The following is an 18446-nucleotide window of genomic DNA, read 5'->3' as shown; positions in this document are numbered from 1 at the left end:
CTGGATGCAGGTTGTTATGGATGTGTCCAGAATTCAAACCTCGTTCAGTCTGGGTGGGTTTACAGAAGTCTACAACCCCAGTAATTCGAAATAGGTACCAGTGTTTTCTTCAGCAATGTAACTGGAAAAAAATACCTCTCACAGTTGGACTTCTTTATTTTAATTCAAAATTCTATGTACAAGTGCTAAGCATTTATTTAGGAAATTATGTCTTTAATCATTGACTGACTGAACTGAAATATTTCTTTTTAGTAAAAATTTCCATGTTACCAGTCCACAATAAAACTTCAGATAGGAAGTTGCTTTTATGTATCTGGCAATAACCTTGATGCTGTCTTCCTAGAAGCAGTGCATGAAATTAAAAGATCCAGCAACGGCTTTTGTAGACTGTTCTTCATTTACAGAATTTGAGTGAAAAGGATCACAGATGGGAGGGTGGTTACAAGAATTATGTGTCTCAGAAGTGTCCTGATATTTTGCTGTAATATGTGTTCTCAAGATAGATTTATTCATAGATTTAAGTAGGTTGCAACACCCTTCTTCCAGTAGTACTAAGTACTACAGACATGGCGTAGGAAACCAGCTATCTCCTTAGACCATCCCTTCTCCACAGTTCATTCTGTAGCTGTGTCCAGGTCTCTTGATAGTTTGTAATATTTTTTGTCATCAATTTTGTTTGTTTGCTGAGCAGTGTAGTTTAGGAACCTTCATGCACTTCTCACCACTCTGGGCAGCCACCATGAGGACAGCCAAGTTTCAAGGATTGAAGTGCAGTTTTGTGAATTTGGCTCATGCTCAGTTTGGTTGAGTAGGGGCTGTTGTTATGTATCTGTAAGGGGGGGGGAATTATAACTATGAATATATTAAACTCCTCTGGCAACTTTCCTTGTGCAATCAAAATTGACATTAAAGATTCTGTAATTCATCACTTGCTCCACTATTGTTCTTTGGTTTAAATTAGCCATATTATGTTTGCTGTCTTGTTCTTTGCTGAGGTGTAACAGTGTTTTGTTGGCTAATGGGCTGATTTTCATTTTGTCCACAGTAAATATTTGAAGCCTTTGTAGTTAACAGTGTAAGCAAAATCAGACTGTAGACATTAATAGGGGAAAAAACAAAACTGAAGAATCTTTCCATAGCTCATTCATGGCCTCTACTTCAATTTTACAAGCTCATTCAGTTAAAATGGCATTATTTTCAAAGATCAGTGATGAAAACCAAATGCATGCAGATGTTAATAATTAGATGATAGGGTTTTTTTGTTTTGAGGTTTTTGTTTTTTTCCCTGATTTTCAGGATATAAATATTTTATATTTAAACAATAAATTTAAAATATTTGTATAATTCTGTTAGGATCCCAGTAGCAACTTCTTTTTGATTCTTGACTGTACTTGTTTCACATACTATAAATAAGAGTGTGGATTTCCTGCTGAAAAAAGACTGTCCTTTTTATTTCCAGTTTTCTTTAAATATGTGATCTGAGAATTACTTGGATGCCACCTGCTATATGCATTTTCCTGTTTGCATTTGATTTTAGGTGTTAAAACTCATAAGCAGTGGCATAATCTAAGTAACAGGTCTAGTAGCATTATTGTGCACAAAAGCTGTGAATACAGAAGAAATGAAAATTCCTTTTTGTGATGAAATCTTGATTTTATTTTTTTTTTTTTATTTCCCTGCTAACAGCTATAGACCTGCAACTTTCTTTTGCTTTCAGAGCCTACATCCAGGTAGTGTGTCTTTTTTCTCATTGGGCAAGTGACAAGGTTGAGATGTGAATGTAGTAATTTCATCTGTAGATATCTAACTAAAATTGATCTCTTGAGTTTTTTTGATCCATTCACACAAAAGAAAAATTTAAAAATTAATTTTTAACATTTGGTAGACCCACAGAGCTTAACTTCTACTCTGAGACAAAGCACTACAGTTAAATAGATGATTGGATAAATTGCTGATTAGATAACTTCACTTGCAACACTGAGAAGAGAGAACAGCTTGCATACGGTAGCAGCTGACAATCAGATCAGTAAGTTAACTTTCAGGTACTGGAAGATATGGACTTTTCATAAACCAGGAGCTGTGCATCTATATAGTAGATGGATTTTGAGCTCCAAAGATAGTAATTGTTTCCTTGTGCCCATTGCATTTGCTGGAATTACTGATTTTACTTTGTTTACGTGTCTAGTGTTGTCTGTACTAGCTAAGAGAGAGGGTATGCTCATACAATCACACATGCCAAGTTTCAGGGGCTTAGCAAGTTACATTTCACAAAATGGTTTATGCTAATACATTTTAATTTGTGTTTGCAATGACTAGAACATCATATTTACTCAGTTGCTGTTATCTTAGCCAGAAAGTGGTAACTCAGTAAGTCTTGGCAGTGTGCTCACTTGCAGTCATGTTACTAAACCTTCATGGTTCTACTGATGGCTGGCACAAGCTGTAACTATATGCAGCAGTCAATGTCAGAGATTTCCATTTGGATTCTGTGAGGTTGCCCTTGTGAAGCAACTACCAAACAGATCACAAACCTCTTCTTTCCTCTGTGAAATGTACTGGCTGTTTCAGTCATATATAGTGAAAAATTAGACTCCATTTTTAGCTTTGTCTTGGGATATTCATGCTCTAGTGATTAATTGACAAGTAGGGATGACACCTATAAGGGATGATTATATCTAAAGATAAAATGTCATTTGTCTCACATACTTCTACATTTTTACACTCCTCTTTTACTCATGCACCAAGAATATAACTGGAATTGCACTTTACTTAGAAGCGTGTTAGCCAACAGGAGCCTCAGATCAGCTCTTCTTACTTTGTAGTTTCTTTCATTTCCTTTAATTTCCTTACCTTTCATGAGAAATGATGCCAGGTGATTTTTTTCAACCCTCATTTTTCAAGGAAGACTTGTGCTGACAAAAAGATGGGCCATATATTGTGGCATAAAATGTGTGTGGAGGGGCTCTTAATTCTTAACAGGAAATTCAGCAGCTCTTGGCACTTTGCTGCTTTTGTTGGCTAAAATACACCCACTGCACATATCATCCTGTGACTGCATCATTTGGAAATAGGTCAGTTTGCCAAGTATATAACGATTCTTAATCTCTGACTGCTGTGCTAACTTTCTGAAAGTTAAGTTAGTAAGCTGAGTATTGGCTTTGATTCTATATATACTCAGGAGCTGCCATTAAACTCCCCGTGTGGTGTCACGATGGTGTTGAAAAGCAGTTGAAGAACTTACTCAAACAGTAAAGGGTAATGACAACATCATCTTCTCAAAGGGCTTGACTAAATGTTTTATATTTTATTCATGCCTTTAGTTAACTTTCAAGTGACCTTTATGTTGTAAACATATTCTCAAAAGATCTCTTCTAAGGTACTGATGAAGAGATGAGGTATTGTACGTTTTAGTGTTTACAGTGTACTTAGACAAGTGCAAACAGAATGTATGTTTGAAAGAAAATAGTGAGTAAGCTCCTATGAAGAAAGGAAATACTGTGATGCTCCTCAGGATCAGTGTAAGGTAATTAGGGATTTATTAAGATGAGATAAAGCTGAGAGGTGCAGTTGGTACCACCGAGTGGGTTTGGTTACTGGCATTTACAGTACAGTTAATCCAGAAAGTCTCTCTTTGGGTACATTTCTGGCATCAATCGCATGTTCCTGATCAATCTGCATGTAAAACTTGCCCTTTGCCTGGTGGTTCTTGTAACAAGAAAGTGTAGTGATTTTGCTTTTATCACAGCAGAGTCTTGCAGTCATCAACTGATAGTGTAATCTCAAATAAAACAAAATAATTTGCTGGGTCCTGAGTCCTTAAAATAGCATCTGGATTTCTAGCCTGTTTAAGCTGCTGTTAACGCTGCAATCACCTTTTAACACTTTATTTAATGATTGTTGTCTCCCTGCTTGACCTCCTTATTCCAGTGAGGCAGAATTATGATAGAACAGTCACTGTTTTTTAGGTTTTTAGAAAGCAGTTTTTCCCCATGAGGCAGTCAGTTTGGAGTCAAGAGTCTCAACAAGGTATTTTGTGAAAGGTAGTAAGTTGCACTTTTCACCTTTCCATCAGGAAAGGTGGTAGAAGAGCAAGCCATTTTAAAGACTGACACATTAACTCTTAGCAGAGGAAATGGTTTGACAAATGCTGTGCTGAGCATATATCGCTTGGCAGCATTGGAACATAGGTTTGCCCGGGCAGACTATTCTGTGCTAAGCATTGTAATTGAAAACCTCATTTTATCAGCAGTGACAGTCTGGAAAAATTAACTCTTGATTCAGTCCTCCATTTAAAGACAATCTTCCCGCCTTTCTTCTTGAAAATGAATTGTTGTACTGGACCCCCAAGATTACGTAGCAGCTGTTTCCAGGGCAGCAGATGCAGGTCATGAAGTAAGAGATTCTTCTTCTGGGTTCTATTAAGAAAGTGTCTTTCAGCATTTATTTTTAACAGCTAGAGGAGACTGGCAAGATATGTGGTCTAATGCACTAAAGTACAAACAGTATCCTTAAATAACTCCTGTTCTTATTCTACAGTTGTTAAACCTGTTTAATTTCAGCTGCATGAGTAGTGCTGTCCAGGTTGTGAAGATGATGATCAGTAAAACCACCTATCCCAGAGTGGAAAAAGAGGTCAAAGAGGGGAAAAAAATAAAAATCCATGTGTTGGTGGTTGGGAAGCATGCTGGGGAAGTGGGAATTACCAGCAGCTGAGATGGAGGCATCAGCAGATTGAGCCAATAGGAGAAAAGATTGTCCTGGAATGGTGTTACTTGTGCAGCACTGTCTTGGACCTGCAAGAACTTATTTACGTTAGCACAAAGAGCAGGAATACTTAGGTGACATTTGGTGTGATGACACAAACCTAGCAGCACAGAGGAGAATCAGCATGCCCCACAGGAAGAATTAACAGGTGAAAAGGAAGCCTTGAGTGTATTAGTTAGAGGTATTCTGTGAGCCACCAGTGGGATATGCTGGAGTGAGGGGAAGAGAAAGAGAAGCACAGTCTCCAGAGCTGGGTTAAGAGAGTGGAAATTTTCCAGTCCAGAAAAGGAAATATTACACAGTTCTGGTTGTGATGTTCACAAAAGATGAATTCAGGCAGGAACAGGCAAAGTGAGGTAGGATAATAGGATGATAAAAGGAATGAAGAGCAAAGAGGAAATTTAAAAGGTATTTGGTTTGTTCAAAGCAAAGGCTGACAACCAAGATCACTGGTCATTGCAAGGGAAATAGGGAGATTCCATTTAAGGCATTAAAAACAGGAGGACATAAGAACAAATATAAGCAAGTTGGTCAGGTATACATTTGAAGGAAGTTCTCTAATTATTAAGGGAGCAAAGTTATAGCCTTCTGATAGAAATAGCCTTCTGACAGAAAAAACGAAGGCCAAGAACTTGTTTGTTTCAAAGTGAGTGCTGATCAGTTTGAGCAGGAGGATATGACGTGACTACTTGTGGCAGAGAGCGGCATGTCTGTGATGCAGGCAGACCTTTGTACTCATCTTTGTATTCATCTTTGTATTTGTCTCTCATGACTTTTGAATGCAAAATTCAGATGACACTGCCCATATATATTAAGGTAACTGCACAGTGCAACTGACATTAAGCTAAGAGAGGCAAAGCTCTGTTGTTGGTTAATATAAATAAGGCAAAATATCATTTTGACTGTTCCTGTATTTGATAACTTGTTCAAATAAATATGTAAGGCAGTTCTGTGCAGTAGCTGAAAATGACTATTTTTTAATAACCCAGTAGTTACTTGTTATTATATATTTGTTAGGAAAAAATTATTCAGGGTTATAAAAATCTTCCTTTCTCTGCTTAGATACATAGAGAAAATGCTTCTTTTTGACTGTCTCCAAGTAAAATTAAGTAACTCCTTGTATTATCCAGTAATTATCTCATCTTGTAACAATACCAAAAAGAACAGAATTGAGTATGGTATGATCTCAGAAGTAATTTCTAATGGTGAGTATTCTGGATCCGGGAGGGAAATAAAGACCATAGAGAGGAACACATGCAAATTGCTTTAAACGTCTAATGTAGATCTGATTCAAAGGTGTGCGGTTGGATGCCTCAGCTGTTTGTATGATGCACAGAGGTCAGTGAAGGTTTAAAAGACTTGGATAGTGTGAGTCTGCCCTGCCTCTCTAGAAAAATGGGCCATAATAAATGCTATTTTCCTTTTTTCATTTATCTTTTCTTTTGTCACTAGTCTTATTTGGTAGTTCATGGAATAGAAGGCTTCATGCATTAATTTTCTGTTAGGCTCAGCTCTACAAATACTTACAATTCTAGAACAGGTTATTATCATTGTTCCTAGAGAGATTGCTCTTGTGCATGTGCGCATACTATGAACCTGTAGTAGGTGGTACTTTTACCTTCTCATTTTCACAGTGTGGTTGTCCTGGGCCCTCTACAAGACATAAGGCTTTGTATCCAACAGCCCATTGCTGGTGCTCACTTCTATATTTCAGTGACATTTTAGCCATTTTATGGCTAACTTTACCATTTGGCCCCTGATGCAGAGGCACTGTCTGTGCCAGCTGTGACCTCATGTACTTCAGCTTGCTTTCAAAGACTGGGTAAAGATAGTGAAAAAGAGATGACCTCAGTGATCTACCTTAGGTGAGAGTCTTTGAGATGTTGCATCTCCTGTGAAAATGAACTCACAGCAAATTAACCTTCGCTCAAAGGATGGCGGGAAGCAAGATCCATCATAGCTAAGAATAAGTCTTAACAATCCTGGTTCACTCATTTGGTCACATACCAGTAAAAAGTTTTAATTAACCAATAAAAATCTTTTGCCAACCTGATGTGGGGAAATATAAAAATGTCATTTACGTTTTTTTCTGTTTTATCAAAGGCATAGTACTGTGTATTTTATATGAAAATACCGATTTGTATTCCAACCAAATGTTGTATTTATTGGCTGTATTTTAAAAATTGATAAATATATTAGTGCATTATTTCCAACAGAGAAAATAGATGACTCAGAGTCCTGACATCTTTAGACAACATTTACATGCAAATCTGTAACTCTTCCTTAAAAAAGAGCAAACTGGAACCCATGTTGAAAAATAAACAGGAAAAACAGTATCTCTGTATATTTGTGTTCATATATTACTAAGATGGATATGTAATAAAAACAAAGCTATCGCTGATGTATCTGACAGATATAGATACTGCACATATAAATACTGGTCCAACTACTGATATTACTGTTCCCTCTGATGTGAACTTTCATATAAAGTTTAGAATGTTATGCAGTAATCCATTTACCATATCAAGGATGATAACCCAGGGCTTAAGTCACTGGGGCAGATGTCTAGGGCTGTGTTAGAAGTGAATTGGAATGAAGTGAACAAAGTGCAGAAGCTGAGGATTTGATGAAACCAAGGCAGGAAAGCAGTAACAGTAGGATACAGGATTTGAGTAGGGAAGCAAGGCAAAGTTGCATCTAACTATAGGGCAAGGCAAGACCAGTAGTTGAGTTAAAAATCTGTGGTAATTATGGTAAAAATCCCAAATGAGAAACAGATAGGGATGTGTCAAAGAAAACGGTAAGAAAGGGAATCAAGGACAGGTTAGGGTTCAGGCAAGTAAATTGTGAGATTTACAGCTGTGGGCAAGCATCACCCTCAGCAGGAAAATGGTAGGTGAGATTGACTAAAGTATGTGTAGTAGGAAAGAGGGGTGTCTTTTTAGGCTATCTGTGAGCCCTTTTCTGAACTATGATGGTCAGATTATTACTAATGATGAAGGGAGGAAAGTCAAGTTCTGTGTTTGGCACAGGCAGGATGATCTTTTAGGGAAGATAAGTTATTTCTCAGTTCATTAAGTAGGAGCCTGACCAACATTTTGTTGTGAGAAATGGTTTTAAACCTCCAGGCCTGTGAATGTGCACTCAGAAGGTTTAGGAGACTTGACTTACGGAGTCTGGACTCAGCATAGTTCAGTCTTTCAGTTGTGGCGTAGGGAAATGCCAGAAAGGGACAGAAGTGTTAGTATCCTTCTCACATCAGGGAAGGCAAATAGAGCAAACTGGGTGATTATGACCTAATTTACTCTGACATCAGTTTTGGGTTAAATAGTGAAAAGAAGACATGGGATTCTACTAGTGAAGATCTAAAGAATGTGACTGTAGTATGGATATAATTCATACAATTAAGACATGGGTATGATTTTGGGAACTGTTTCCTGAAGAAACATTATAAATTTGGTTGGTCAAAGCAGTTCTTTAATTACGTAGAATTTTGTGAACCATTCAGCTTGTAGAGCTGTACAATGTTCTCATTGGAAAATTAGCACTGTATAATTGCCATAAAACACTCAAGAATTAACAACTGTCTCATAGGTCTTGGGAGGTAGTTGCTAACAAGGACATTTCTGGTGAGGCCCACAGAGGTCTGACCTGGCACTGTTCAACATTCTCCTCAAGTATTTGGAAACAAATATGCAGTTATTTCTGATTAAAAATTATATTGGAGCTGGAAGTTGGTGAAAGACCACAGTGAAAATAGGGGCAGTCCTGGATCACTTAATGAACTGAGCCTGTGCTTGTTGTATTTTAGAACAGCTCAAAGAAGAGTTATATATCTGTGAATAAGGTGTGCAGGTTATACCACACATTGTGGTTATGACTACAGGAGGAAATAAAAAGGAGTGAATACTGCTTTCCAGAAAACAGTTGGCTCTGAAAAATGTTTTAAGAGATGTAATATAACTGAAGTGCGCTGTCAGTTCACAGTTCAATGCTATATCTGAAAGGCCTAAAAGAAGCCTTGGGTTGATGAGTACAGGAATAGTATCTTACTACGTTCAGCATCAGCTGATGCTGATACTGAATTCAGTTCTGGTATTAGTAGTCTTAAAGGGATGTTAAAAATGTGTTTAGCTACAGACACCTCAAAATTATTTAAGAGTGTACGTCAAGCAGATTAAGAAAAAGAAAGCAAGGTACAGCCTTGTAAAAGGATGCTTATTAGGGTGAGCTGCCAGGGAAAGCAGCAGATTCATTTTTCTGTCATTGCCCTCTGATTGCTTCAGGGTGCTTCCTGGGAAAATTTGTTTTAGAGCAACATCTTGGTATGAAAGCTATTGTATGAACCGTGATGCCTTTTCATATGTTATGCATAGTGTGCAAAGATGATGAACTGTTGCCTGATTTTTAGACTCTACCAGAACTGCCACTGTTTTAAGGCTTCATATCCAATAGTGTGCTTTTCTGCTGTAGCTCCTGTGAGCAGGTTGCGTCCAGCTCCTCATCTCCAATGGATTCAAGGGGTTTACTCAACATTTCTGAGTAGTGCTGCTAACGAAAGGCAGTATGTCCAATAAGAAACTTGACTGATGTTCTCTGAGGGTGCTTCACCTAATTTTCTTTTTTCTGTTGTTTTTTGGCAAGGATATTGCAGGGAATAAAATTTGGACTTTACAGTAGGTAACAAAAAGGATAGAACATTTTAAAGAAAATCCTTGAGACTGCAACAGGGAGAAGAATAAATAGAGCAGGCAACACTACTAATTGAGAGCTAATGTGGAAAACATGTAGCAACATGGGTTTTCTGGTAAACTTGTGTAGCTAACAGTAAGTAGCAGTAAGCCTGTTAACCCTTTGTATTCATCAAAATCCAGTTGATTTGCTTTCTTGTTTTCTTCAGTTTGATTCTTTACAACAAAACAAGAGTTACTGTGCACGTTTGCTGGGTTTATTTTGGGGATAAATTAAAAATTGGGACTTTTATAATCAAGCAGAGCTGTCTGCAATTTCTAACTCTATGCAGTCATATCTGTTTTATTACATACTGGCTTTTACTGAACTCCAGTTTCTTATTTCAGTCCTGCATTATTTGAGGGGTTTTTTTTGTGAGTGCTAGCAATTTCTTTACTCTCCTTGTGAAGGCTATCAGTTAGAGAAGTGTCCCTAATTTTATAATTGTCTTTATCAACTGTTCATCCAGTGGAAGGCTGAGGTAGGACTGATTCTGGTATAATTTGCTGGAGCCATTTGTATTGCAAGCTCTGATAAACTTTTTAACAGTCATGATTTTGATTCAGGAGGCATTATTGCCATCTGGTTTATATGTGTTTTTTTACAGCCCCTTATACCTGAAGTAGTCTTGAAAACAGTTATGATCAGATTTCGTTTTAAGTTCTTGCTATTAAAATTAACTTTTTCTTGAAAAGTATAACCTGAAAATCAGAAGCATCTACTGTATGTGACACAGGATTTCTCAGTTGTGCATTTCAGTGCTTTCTTCCATCCAGACTCTCAGTCTTGCATTTCAACATTTTATCCAAACAATAATTGTCTTTCTGTTAAAGCTGGGGATAGTCAGATTTAGGTCCTGTTTAGGCAAGTCCTTTTGACTGCAGCTTTGCAGTGGCTTTTTTCTATTCTGTGCCCAACTACATTAATAATTTGAAAATCTGGTGTACTGAAAATTAGTATCATATAACCCAGGAAAAAAATATCCTGTAGTGTTTCTCCTTTATTACACTTAGTTGGGAAACCGGGGAGAGAAATTACAGTCTAAAGTGAAGTATTCAGTAAGCAAAATGACTTGGGATACTGATCATTTCAATTGTTCCAGCTTCAGCAAATCAGTAATAATAAATGCAAGAATATTAGGCTTTTTCATAATTTTGCCAGATGTTTTAAGAAGCTGGCTCCAGTGCTAGATGCAAACAGCAGCATTTATTTCACTGAATGGGGAACAGTGATTCCCTGAATCCTTTCTGTTGTCTGTAAAGCCCACTTATAAATTTATAATCAGATAGGTTTTCAATCCTACAATCATATATCTTGCAACAAACTGTTGTCACATTATGGTAAATATATGCAGAAGTAAATGGAGCAAATCCTAAGCGCAGTGCTGTAAGTATTGTTCCTCTTGACAGGAAAAGGATAAATTTGATCACTGTTCATATATACCCAGATCCCTACCACTCTCTACTCTCCTGCTCCAGTGTCTAGTTTTGTGGGACTTTCTGCATGTTAAATGTTTTGGGGAGTTATCCAAGGGATGAAAGTTGGGACCACAGATTCTAGGACTCTTTAAAGATGCATTGCAAGAACCTGATACATGCAAAAGCCCCAGAAAAAAATGGGATTTAGGGACCTTTTTAAAAGAATGGGATTTAGGCACCAGTATATATTTGGTGGTTTTGACTCCTAAAATACAAGTGAGTTTTACTTACAAAAGCTGCAACTCTGAGAAGATGGGGTTTAGACACCTTTCAACTGGATGTAATTTCCAAGCTAAACTTTGAATGTTTTGATTATTGTTTGATATTCTGCCTCCCTTTCATTTCTTGGCTGTCCCAAATTTAGATTTACTCTTAATGTTGACTTTTAAAAAAGGGAAAGGTATGCAAGGACTGACAGTGATGATCCTGAATATAAGTTATATCAAGCAAATTGATGCAAGATAAAATTACCAAATCAACCTTTTTTATTTTATATTTTATGGAATATCTAATGTATGTTTGGCAGTAATTTACTCTTGCACATGAATTTCTGACAGTTTCGATTCTTTGGGCTTATTAATCAATGTAGTCAGCACCAGAGCAATTTTTATGAGACTCACTAGTCATCAAAAATTTATTATCAAATAAATCAAAGAAACAACTAGCATCTTAATAGGGTGAACAAAGTGACATGTAAGAGATCATTCAAGACTACATATTTTTGACACTTGTGTATTGCATTTACTGCTAGGGTCAGAGGTTTTGTTTGCACTTTCATTAACATACTCATCACTGTGACACTATTGCTTCCTTTTGTGCTAGACTTTTCTTCCTTCAATTTTTTATGTGTATGTATATTTCATGTTAGAACTATTCTGGTAAAGCATGAAACTTCTATGTAAAATATGGAATAGAGCTTTAATTAAAATCTGAAACTTTTATAGTGAGAGGCAGTAGATCATGGGCACTTCAGGAGCAGGGTGGGATGGAAGCAGCACTGGCATGCCCCAAATACGCTTCAGTCTCTGATCCCATTGCGTAAGGAGCTCTGATACTCCTAGTTAAACCTCTAGTGTCTTATTTGATAGTCTTTCTCCTTTCTGAAAAGATACATGCTTCTAGTTTGGTATTTTAAGAAAAAATATCTGGTCACACTTCTTGGGGCTGTTATAACAAGTAAAAGGAAGCTGAATACTTCCCAATCTAGCTATTTGCAGGTACATCTGCCACGTAGCAACAGAGGTTGGGGAGCTGATACAGCTGGAATCTAATTGTTTGGTTTGGCTTTTTTAGTCTGAATTACCTTCTTGAAGTCAATGCCTGGCAGCTAGCACTAGTCCAGAAGACAGCAGTGCGCAGCCGTAGAAGAGGTAGCCCACTGGGGTAAGCTTAAGTTGGAAGGGATGGTTACATGAACCCCTCAGCTGTGCACCTAGAGGCATGACAGGGAGACCCTGAGTCCTTACATGCATTTTTTTCACTTCATGCACCAAATTAAGCAAACCTCCTGTGCAGAGAACATAAGTGCTTTAAGAACTTGAAAATAAAACCTCCCCAACGTCAGTGAACTAATGGGAAACCTGGATTTGTCAATGTGCAGAAAATAGGGGGAGGGAGAAACTCCTGAGAGACTGTATTTCACATGAACCTGGTGATGCTAAAAATCTGCAAGTCTCATTAGTGGAGTTCTTGTAGCTAGGTTTCTTATGTTTTGCCTAATAAAAAAAAAAATTATTGAAGGGAGATTGAATTTATTCTGTGTTAATCACCGGAAGGGATGTTTCTGGATGGCTACCAAGCAATGCCAAACTGTGAACAAAAGAAACTGTACTGTTCCCTCTTCTACCCAATGCATGCTTTTACAGAAGAAACTTATTTAACTTAACCATGGGTTGTTTTTTTTTCTGTTTGTAGACCTAAGTATGACTGAAAATACAGCTGTCTGTGGGATGAGCGGCTTACAGAAACACTGTTGTCTTGTAGCTCTTAAAGTTTATCTCCCTGGTCTGATTCCAGTTCAAGTGAGTTATGGCTGAATGTGGTTGCTGTGGGCTGCTCACTTAGCGGTGTATGTAAGGTATAAGGGAATGAGATAAAGATCTCATAGATACATAGATATAGCTCTTACAGATCATATTTTAAAGTTGTGGTGGTTTCAAAACTAATTATAACATCCAGTTACCTGGATGTTGTTATAAGTTACTAGGTTAACATCTGTCTGCAGCTGTGCATTTCCTCTAACTCTTTACCGGCCTATCTGCAGTTTCATCTGTGTGAATCTTACTTCAGGAGTAGATTTTAATCTTTTTAATTTTGAGACAAATCTATGATGAGACAAAGCTGGTGTGTTTCTCATTAACCTATCAAAATAACCATCTCTACCTTTTGTATGGCTGTTGCTCAGCAGCATTTGCATTCAGAACAGAAAGGACTAATATTCTCTGGTCTTTATTTTAAGGCAGACTGGAGTTTGGACCACTCTGGGTTTAGGACAGCTTTCTGGTGGACTATGTAAAACCACATAGACTGTGGATTAAAGGCTGTGATTTAGACAATGGCTCAGGAGGCTTGCTTGAAATATGTGTGTATTTCAGAGTACTCCCAGAGCAAGCTTGGAAGAATCCAGTGGATGATAACAAAGTGGGAATTTGAGATCCAAGCCTTTCTATAAATTGGAGAGGTATCAGGAAACTGACAAGGCATAAGTTAGAATCCTAGTCGCAGATTCCATGTATACTTTAGTGACTTCTTCTCAAGGATCTCAAAGCAACCTAACTTTGGTTTAGGGCCATAGGCTTTTAAAGGTCATACCAGGCTACTGAATTCATATACAGCAAAGAAGAATGTATATCCATTTTACCATGGAGAATCTGCAGTTCAGGTGGCTGGTAGGAAATCAACCAGTCAACAGCAAGCTGGCATTAGAGCGCATTGTTTGCTCCATTCACTGGGAACTCTGTTCACTTCATTCCTATTGTAAAACCTGCATGGACAGACCTTCATTTTCCATAACTTGATGAAGGTTCTCAAGTGCCATAGATAGGAGAAACGCATAACAATTACCCTTTCATCAATACACAGAGTTCAAGTGGGGTTGGTTGCTGCTCTTGAGGTCCGAGATCCCACAGCTCCTTCTATAGCACCTACCACTGATGAAAAGGGTCGAGATCTGCTCTAATGAGTAGTACAGAGAACGTGAGGGACAGATGACTCTTTTTTACGAGGTGCCCTGTATTTCTGTTAGAAGATGGAAAGGATGAATTTTGTTCAGTGTATTTGGGTACTTACTGTACGTGGCCTCATGCATCTGAAGTGGTCTCTGGTGTGACACGATATAACTAAAAGAGATGATTCAAAAAACAGTTTTACATGGGTACATCCGATCATGCTATATTGTTCACAGATTTCTCCACCATCAAGACATTTTTATTTTTCTTTATCTTTTTTTTTCTTTAATTAGTAATATTGACTCCTTTTTCTTTGTTTGTTGATTGACTTTAATTTGCAATTTTACTCTGGGAATTGAAACAAAATAGTTTCTTTTTGAAGTTGGGTGAAATTTTGGGAAATTCAGTCGGGCATTTCACAATTTAGATTTTGATTAATTTGTTTACTCTTTGCTTCAGTTTTGAGAGTATTCTGTAGACACATGCCAAAAAAAAAATATTTTAATCTATTCTGGAAAAGTTGGTTTGTCCTGCTTTCCTCTAAAGTACGGTCCTATTTATATGATGAAATGCTACCAACTAGATAGCCCTAGAGATTCAGCAGTGCTTATGATGAAAAGCTGGCTGATAGCTGTTTATCAGTTCCAAGTGATTCACTGCATAGATTTGTAGCTTTGGAGATGTCAAGTACATGTCTGAGTGTTGCAATAATCTGCACATCCCATGTTGTTTTATGGAGGAGACTGCAGGTAAAGGTTCTTATGGACCAACTTGAAATCAACAGATGCATCGTATTAGACTAGTGAGAGTAACCTGAACGCTCACAAATATTTGACAGTTCAGTTTGCAAAGGTAAACACCTTCCTTTCTTATACTGGTGTTGTTTGCATTCCCACTGGATTATGGCAGCAGTGATGCTTGCTCCTTTTTCTGAAGATTTACTTTTATAAGTATTGAATTGCTTGATTATTGTTGTTTTCACTAGTATTTGCCTATGGGCATACAAATGCCTGGTATTCTGTGGTGTTACGAATGGTAGTTAAAACTTAATATTCCATCTGCTTGGCAACTTGTGTGTCCACTAACCTAGATAATTATTCATAAACTTAGTTTCATGCTTTATTATGCTTAATGTTTAGTTTTAATCATCTGAAACTTGGTTTACTAGAGCCACATTTGCCTACATTTACAAAGTAAGTACTGTGAGTTGCTTTCATTACTTCCTCACTGAAAAAAGTATTAACATTTATGTATAAGAAAATGAGACCCTCGTAAGAAGGGTGAAGGTTAGTCATTCTCTTCCCCTGTAAGGGATTGATTTGTGATATTAGATAATACTAGGACATACTTCACACAAGATCTTCCTTTCCACAGAAAAATTTCACAGGCAGTGAAGTTGGGAATCGGAAAGGCTGCTTTCACTACAGTATTCTTACTTTGGCAGGGCAATATATGCGTGAGCACTAACGAGTATACTGGAGAGGTGAGGAGCCTGGATTAAGATAAGCTAAAACACCTCCTGTGTTCCTGCTGGGAGAGAGGTGAATTTCTAACAAGTTGTGAGTTTATATGCTTGTGGTGTATGTGTCTGTGCACACACATCTATCCATAGATATTCTCTCACGTTCCTGTATATATTTAGTTTACTGCTGAAATCATGTATTGTTCAGTAGATGCAGCTATTAACTCAGTTCCATTTTATTATTTTCTGGGAAGAAGGATGGATTTGGAAAACAATGGACATTGCAGTGTAGAATTCTGTTAGCACGAAATAAAAATACAAATGGTGTTAAAAATAAATGTGTAAAAATAATGTTCAGAATACTGAAATGATCAAAATGAATCATGGGAGGAACTGATGCAAAATGCAGGTGTTGCAGAATCCAAATTATTATATTCATGGGGATCATAATTATTTAATTCTAGATATATACGCACTGTAGTGTATATAGCCTAAAATGTATTGCAGGTTTACAACTCACTAGCCGTTTTATGTGGCAGAATGTAGTCTTTGCATATTTATTAAAATTATTCGTAACTCGTGCTGCCTACATGAACTGCTCTATTCTTCTGTCTTGCTTCAGTACGTTATGTGAACCATTTTCTCATGACACAGTAATGGAAATTTGTCTAAATTCTAGAGTGATCTATGGGGCATTTTCCAAAACTCCCATCAGCGTCTCTTAAAAACATGTATTTGCAGTTTACATTTAACAATGCTTTCAAAGGGTTTAGTAGCAATAAATATTTTCTATATAGAATTGTGTGCTGCTTTTGTTAAAAAAAAAAAAAGGTTATGTTTAGGTGAGAAAGGGATCTACATTGAAAAAAGTTAGAATAGGCATTTAATTACATTTTCTGTGCTTATCCATTCTCCAGCTTCTTTTACAGATATCATAGAATGGCGAAACATGTTCACAATGTGGTTTTATACCCTTTCCCACAGATATCCCAGCAAAGTTATAAAAATCAATTATATACCTACTGAGTATGTGGTGTCTCACCTTTGTTCCCCTGGACTGGTCATGGAAACAAGACTTTTTCCAAGGGTGGCTGTGTGACAGGGGAAAGCAGGATGGGAAGGTTTTCAGGCTTTGTGCCACTCTGATATGCAGTTAGGGTGACTATAAAATAGTCACAGTTGCCTTATCTGGTGGCAGTTGTACACACAATTGGCTAATTTGTGTATACAGGTACGGCATCATTAATTCCAATGGAATTCAAACACAAGTCTGCCTGTACCAATATCCAGAAATAAGCTGAGATTGTACATCTTGTATATCTTATTTTGTCAACCATATTTGGGGGTTTTTTAGGTAATTTGGAAGAGCACAAGAAGAAAAAAGTTTAGTTTTCAGAAAGAAAAATTTAACTTAAAACATTTCCACATTAGGAGTGTAGAACAGTTATAAATTGTTTGGAGCTTGTTGTATAGAATCATAGAATGATTTGTGTTGGAAGGGACCTTAAAGATCACCCAGTTCCAACCCCCCTGCCATAGGCAGGGGCCCTTCCTACTAGACCAGCTTGCTCAAAGCTCTGTCCAACCTGGCCTTGAACACTGCCAGGATGGGACATAAAAAGAAAATGTAAAAAAAGTGTAAAGCTGAAGGAGCGTGATACTGTAGCTGGAATGTTTTGCTGTATGGTGGATGCCCTGGAAAGGGACTGCCATTTGCATGGTGGTGCAGCATCTGTAGTGAAATTCTGCACAAACTGTCAGATGGACACTTTCTATTTGATTAAATATGTCTTGGTGGAGAATAAAGGAAGAGTCCTTTTTTATGTATTATTATTTCATGTCTTGCTGGAATATACCCAGATTCCCATTTATAATTAAACGGAAAACAGTTAAAGAAAAACGTGTTAGCTCAAAAACTAACCATGACAAATTGCTTTGTGAGCACCACTGCCATGACCATGCTTTGTCCACAGAATGCCTGAGGTACAGCAGTTGCTTTACATTCAGACAGAAGACACAGTCTCAGCTGCGGGCTCCCTGCTCCCAGAGAAGGGCAGCATGAATCTGTTTATCAGAGGATTTTGCAAAGCATCAAAATTGTTTGTACTCCAAGGGGTGCAGGATATCCTCTTGCAAGATGAAGGTCTTCCACATAGGCATAGTGCTGCAAATAAAATGGGAAAAAATGAGAAATAAGGAAAGCTAGAAGAAAAAAAAATGCAAGTACGTATGTTTACCATATCTCTCTGGGGAGGTTTCTGTCTGGATTTGCTGGCCAAGTGGAAGTATCCATAAGGAGAAATCTGGGGTGGTTGTTTTTTTGTTTGTTTTTTTTTTTACCAGCCTATTTATCTACTTTCTGTCTGAGCTCACCCTTACAGAAACTAAATACAATACCTTTCTGTTGTGATATTTGTTGACTTAATTCCTGTGCTCAAATGTTTGGGACTGTTGTACTGAGGTTTTGGGGGCTGCCTTCTATTTTAACTTTTCAGCAGAATAACATGTGAGAAGTCTTCTTTCTCTGCAGAAAGTGAGACACTGCGGTTCAAGCCAGTAGGCTTACAGTGGAAGCGTGTTACTCAACTTCATTATGTCTTGGGCAGAACAAAAACTCTCACAAATGACTCCTGTGCCTCTTCCCAACCTAAGGGTGTTGTGTTGTAATGGTCTGTACATGTGGCTGTGCTTCTCTGAAGCAATGGGATAAGAGAAATCAATTCCCAGGTGGTGGTTGCTAGTAATTTTTGCTATAGCAGGTGAACAAGATAAATACCTGAAGTGACTGGATTCCAAAACCTTATACAGCCAGATAGCTGCCAGTGTCAAACTATGTACTGGTTT

At 37.6% G+C, this 18446-nt stretch overlaps 1 protein-coding gene across 3 annotated transcripts in view; it reads left to right on the top strand.

Annotated features, from left to right (window-relative positions):
- The window catches only part of RSU1 (Ras suppressor protein 1), a 108125-nt gene that overhangs the window by 46459 nt on the left and 43220 nt on the right, over positions 1-18446 (top strand). The window lies entirely within an intron of this gene.

The sequence above is a fragment of the Pezoporus wallicus genome, unplaced genomic scaffold, assembly GCF_028554395.1.
Source record: "Pezoporus wallicus isolate ANWC-B61680 ecotype Strahan unplaced genomic scaffold, APGP_CSIRO_Pwel_v1 scaffold_2584, whole genome shotgun sequence".
Lineage (NCBI taxonomy): Eukaryota > Metazoa > Chordata > Aves > Psittaciformes > Psittacidae > Pezoporus > Pezoporus wallicus.
Note: the sequence above shows the minus strand (reverse complement) of the source record. Positions and strands in the feature narration are given on the sequence as shown.